This window comes from Anneissia japonica, unplaced genomic scaffold (genome assembly GCF_011630105.1).
Source record: "Anneissia japonica isolate Jap-2015-1 unplaced genomic scaffold, ASM1163010v1 scaffold2756_len2360902_cov194, whole genome shotgun sequence".
NCBI classification, from domain to species: domain Eukaryota; kingdom Metazoa; phylum Echinodermata; class Crinoidea; order Comatulida; family Comatulidae; genus Anneissia; species Anneissia japonica.
Window position 1 is genome coordinate 905,837 of NW_022719050.1, and position 5,890 is coordinate 911,726.

General features: G+C 36.1%; 1 long non-coding RNA gene across 1 annotated transcript; it reads left to right on the plus strand.

The window, feature by feature from the left end:
- The first annotated feature begins 1,715 nt into the window (after window positions 1–1,715).
- On the plus strand, window positions 1,716–5,037 carry LOC117110777. Its single transcript, XR_004445768.1, has 3 exons — window positions 1,716–1,901; window positions 3,915–4,011; window positions 4,252–5,037. It is a non-coding gene; the product is annotated as an uncharacterized LOC117110777 (long non-coding RNA).
- The last annotated feature ends 853 nt before the right edge of the window (window positions 5,038–5,890 follow it).

Here is a 5,890-nt window from a genome sequence, read left to right on the forward strand (position 1 = left end):
CTATTACATTTTCTGACGCAAAAAAAAAACATCTATGTTCCTGTTATTGTACTTACTTTACTCAACAAATTGGTAGTTATGTTGTATGGTACAATTATTCATATAGGCCTACTAACAATTAGCAAATTAAAATTGGAAATGTCTGCAATGAACAAGGTATGGGAATAAGAAAAGGGTTAAGTTATGGTGTAGGTGTTTACTGATGTATTTGTCTACAAATTATCTTATTGCGCTTGACGCGTATCTAGGTCAATCGCATTCATATCCAATTATAAAACTTACCTCATGTATCTTCCGATTTCAATATAATTCTCAATGTAGTAAATCTCGACTGCGTGCCATTTGAATCTTATTTCAAATCTCATAAGAACGCAAATTCTATCTCTCTAAATTCTTATTGCAATGAATTTGAAGTTTTATTTTGCTCCAGCTAGCACACGGTATACGGTTTGTCGAGTACTGCATATGCCTTCCTTATTATTATAGCATCTTCGAAGTATTTCGTGTCAAATGATTTTTTCACCTTAACTTTGAAATTTTTTAACTACTTTAAATTCGTTATATACTTTCATTGACGCGATTTTGTATTACGTGAGTACGTGTATTTGCGTGGGTTTGCATGGATTGGTGTAGATTTTGTGAAGCTGTGCGTGGGTCTTTGCGGGTTCTATTCGATATATTTTATCGATATTAGGACACGGCATTGGTCTGCGTAAAATACCATTTTATTATATTATCAATGTTTGAATGACGAATGACATAAGAGTTGGCACCATTTCGTTCAAAACTATGACACGCTAATAATTACACGATATACAATATGGCGCGTTGATGTGTGAAAAACAGGTGGCAATCATTACCGGTAGTAAATATTTGCTATTTATGAAATCTAATGATATCATTCCACTTACAAATCAACGGTCAACATGACGTTATTAATGTCACCTAACCACTTATTAAACAATATAATTATAATTTTCACACAGGAAGTTGTCATGATTGAGAAAATATGATAATAGGCTTAGGCCTATATATCGTAATTGATTAATATATGTATATATATAATATATATAAATATATATAAATGAATATAAAGTTGTCAGTTCAGGCAACGTATAGTGCTCGATGCTATGCAGAGCGGTATAATAATAATACTAATAATAGTATAATACTTGTAACAGGGAACTTGTAATTTGACTCTACAGGCTGTTTCATGCACTAGGCAATCTTCAGGAAAGAAGGGAATTTCAAATTTGACGTGTATATGTAGAGTTGGGCCGGTGTAGATGCAAATTAGGTATTATGTGTTTTTGAGTAGGAATTTGGCACGGTGTCTGCAAAGTAGATTGTTTGTCTGCATAAATTATATTAAACTTTTCTGCGTTGCATAGATTGCATCGCTTTGTTTTGTGTGAGTATAGATAGATGAGGCTCTATCAATAATGGACCATTTGATATTGTATTGTGTTTTGCTGTCTTTAGTTTCCATATGAACTTTTAAAGTTCTGTGCTGTTTCTGTGTTTTGGTGCATTGAATGTGTGCTTATGATTTGTATATCGGGTTTTAAATGCGGTATCTGTGAGCCCGATGTAATGCTTCAATTCTTCGTTTGTTGTGATTGTAGCTTTATAAATAATTGAGGAGGTCAGGCAGTTTCCCGAGAGTGGGCAATCTTCTTTAATCCGACAGTTGCATAGTTTGGTCGGTACTTGTTGTTTGGTGTGGAGAAGGTGGTTGTTGTGGGTTTTGATGACGCTGCCCATGTTTCTTGTGCAACTGTAGCTATCTTTTGCGTTGTTTTTGTTGAACAATTTGTGCAAAGTGCTGTCTTTGGGGAAGTGCTTTTTGACCAGGTTAAGGAAAGTTCTGCCGATGTTTGTTTTGACGTTTTTGCTGAAAGGTGGGTTGTACCATATGATGTTCCTTTTTCTTTTGGCTTTTGAGTTGTTTGTAGGTGGTTTTTCGTAATTCAGCGTGTGTTGAAATCCGCTGTCCCTTAGTGCTTTTTGGTAGTCGGAGGCGGCCTTTTGAAAAGTTGCTTCTGAATCGGAGTTGCTTGATATTCTTTTATTGATTGAAGAGGGGATTTGCTTTAAGATGGATGAAGGGTAGTTTGATCGTTTATCCACGTATAGCAATTTGTTGTCTGGTTTGGTGAACGGAGCATAGGATCCGTTAGTCAGGTTGAATGTGACATCAAGGAAGTTTGTGATCTTTATGTTTGCTTGTATAGTAATGCGGAGGTCGAAGGAGTGAAAGATGGATGTGATTTCTTTCTTCATCTTGTCACATAGACTTGGAGATGTGCTGCACATGATGGCGAGGCCATCGTCTCGGTAGAGCCCGATGTTTGTTTTTCCGAGCTTTTTGGCGAGGTGGGAAAGTTCCAACGAGTTTACATATCTCTGCTCCGTCAAAACTCCCCATGGTGACGTCGAACATACCGTCTGAATTTTTCTTGGCCCACGTTGAGTTGTTGGAGAACAATATTGAGTTTCGTGACGGCATGATGATATCTACTTCTTCCTCTGTTATAGTTGTGTATTTTTGGGCGTGTTGAATTGCATCTAGTAGTAGCTTTTTCGATATTGATGGGTAGAATTCGACGATGTCGAATGTGATAAATGTGCTGTTTGATTTCTTTTCGATGTGTTTGAACCACTCGATGACTGCTGAGAGTGATCCTCTTTGTTTCTTTTGTAAAGGTACCAGATGAGGAAGATGATAGATGTCTGTCTCTTATACACATCTAGATGTGTATAAGAGACAGGCCTCCGTCGGGACTGCAACCTTTTGCATAAGTTTCGAACGTCATAACCACTTGACCACGAAAGCGTTGAGGTGATCCAAGCGATAAAACACTTGTATCGCATGCGACTAGACTGCCAAAGATACACTGTTTTTTGTGCATTATTTTCAGCTTGCTGGATCTCGGATGATATACTTGTGTAAATATAAGGGGATTTTAATGCATGGGGAAACAACAAGCGGAATAATGCAATTAATAATGTAAATTGAAAGGTAAACGTGTCATGGGAAAATCTATTGTACGTATGTCCTCCTGATAAATGCAACGTAACTAGTCACAAGACTAACAAAATTGTATGCTATAATTATTGTACCCTTTTTTGAAATAAAGTTTAGATAGGCCTATATAAAACGTAACAGAAGAGAAATCTGACAGAGAAAGAAAAAAAAAATCAGCCTTCGTCGGTGGGTCTTGAAGACAAGACGAAATGTTCGTTTTGCATCATTATTTTTGTTATATACAACCCCACTTTCTGATGGGCGTATGTCAGTTTGTGCGTTGAGGTGTATCTGCCTTGATGGAATTTGTGACAATACCCATAGGTCTTGATGGTCTAGAGCTATGACGCTTGCCTTGTTAGCAAAAGGTTGCAGATTTGAATCCCGACGAAGAAATTTTTTTCACAAAACTGTTAAACCTTTCGTTAAAGGGCTATGCCTGATAGATTATAACGTCATTTGTTCCTAAAAGCTGAGCACTGTTCCTATCATTTACTTATTTGTCTATATTTATATTTATGTTCAGTGCTACGCAGCACACAATGATTGAAAAATATTGTTTACTACAATTTAAGCTTCGACTACCCAGAGTTCTCACTGGTCTTACCACAGCCCATCACTTCGTGAGGGGGCATGATAGTTGTGTGTTGAAGTGAATCGGTGACAATATCGATAGGTCTTCGGGTCTAGATGTTAGGCGCTACTCTTGTCATTGAGAAGTCGAAGGTTGAAATCCCGCCGGGGAAATTTTTTTTACATCATTTGTTCCTAAATTTGAGCACTGTTTCAATCATTTACATATTTGTTTATCACACTAGGCCCCTATTAATCCGACTTAGCTGAATTAATACTAACCCGTTTTCATTTAAGAACACTTTTTTGGCAGGTTTATGGAATAAGTACGTGTACTCGCATACGGACAGAGTTTTGCGTGTCTCTTCATGTTGGCTATTTGGAAGACTAGTTGTTTATAAAATTCACTGGTAAGAAACAACTTATTATTTTCAAACGTTATATTGACGACTATATATGAGCCTCTTCCGGTACACTCGAAGAATTTGAAGAATTTATTACATTCGCTAATCACTTACATCCTGCTATAACGTTTTGTAGTCACGATATTTCACCTCTGACAGCCTATCGTTCCTGGATACTGTATAAAACTCACAATTAATGTTCTTATTTATCAACGGAAGCTCATACATTTTAAATATATATTTCAGCTCATCCAACTTCTATTCCATATTCACAAATGGTAAGAATCAGACGCATCTGTTCCGACAATATTGATTATTTTGAAAATCAAGCTACTAAAAATGTCATCATTTTTCCACAACAGAGGATAACCGGACCACATTACAAACAGCGCCCTCATGAGGTTCATAAACTGTCGCAAAAAGACACTTTGAAAGACGCTACCAATACAAAATTAAACCGGACACCACTTGTACTAGCATATCCTCTAGTTGCTAAAAAAAAAGTTAATAGCATCAAAAAAAGTAATTTTCATATTCTGACGAGTGATAACTCTACAAAAGAAATATTCAATTCTCCGCCAATATTGGCTTACAGAAGGGACCAAATAGACACTAAACGGAATATTCCACTGGATCTACAGTCGCCTGCAATAAACTTCGACACAATACGTGCAAACACATCACCTCCATTACTTCTATCACAGGACCCTCTGGTACTTACAGGATCAATGGACATTTTTCTTGCACTTTTACTAATTTCATTTATGCACTAAATGCTATCTTATAATATAATGGCGAAACGTAGACTGCAGAGAGATTCACCTAACACAATGCTTCGTAAGACTCAACCAACCCCGACTTCCTATAACCGTACACTTCTCCAATAATCATAGTAAAGAAGATATTGCCGTCACGGCTGTCACTGTATGCCACGGACAAGATACTACAGAAAAAACATAGCAAAAAATAGTTTACAAACTTGTGCTGGACAAAATGTTTCATTTAATGCTAATATATTTTTAATTATGATACTTGATTAAGCTACAATTTTATGTTCATTTTACTGCTACAGTACTATTATATTTTACTGTTTAATATATATATATATATATATATCTGTCTCTTATACACATCTAGATGTGTATAAGAGACAGGCTACAGGGTAGCCTACGATGTTCCATCATGTCCTTATTAAACACTGTATATGTACCGGTACCTTTGATGATTTATATTATATTTATTAGATGTGTATAAGAGACAGGTCTAAAACATACACCGAAATAAATGTATGTTTTTTTTTTCAAATTATGTATATATTACATTTTATATATTACATATTACCATTTGTATGTAAACAAATTGAAGAAGTCCATAACGGTTCAATATTTGTTAATTTGTAATATTTGTCAGTATAAGCCTATGTTTATCCAGCTAATGAATAGGCATATAATGTATAGTAAGAAAATATAAAAATGTGATTATATTTTAGCTGAAGCTTTTATTAAAGGCTTTAAGGCTTTAATCTATGCGCACCATTTGCGCAAATCATGGGGATATCCCCCTCCCATATGTTTAAGGGGGTTTGGTCCCTCCTCTATTCGACAGTTTAATTTCAAGTGTCAAGGAGATGCCTGAAAATTATTGAAAACAGCATACAGTAGACCTAAATCTTAACGAAAAAGTGCTGTACAGCCAGAGTACATGACGATGATTTTTACTATCATCGTCGTTAGTGATCTGCGAAGGCGGGTCTCTCTTAACATTCTCCAGTACTCCCCGGTTCTCTGCATCCCTCTTCAACTGGTGATGACTCTTCTTTCCCTAATGTCAAACGTCATCTTTCTCCTCCTTCCTCTTGGTCGTTTCCCTTCAATTCTTCTTTCAT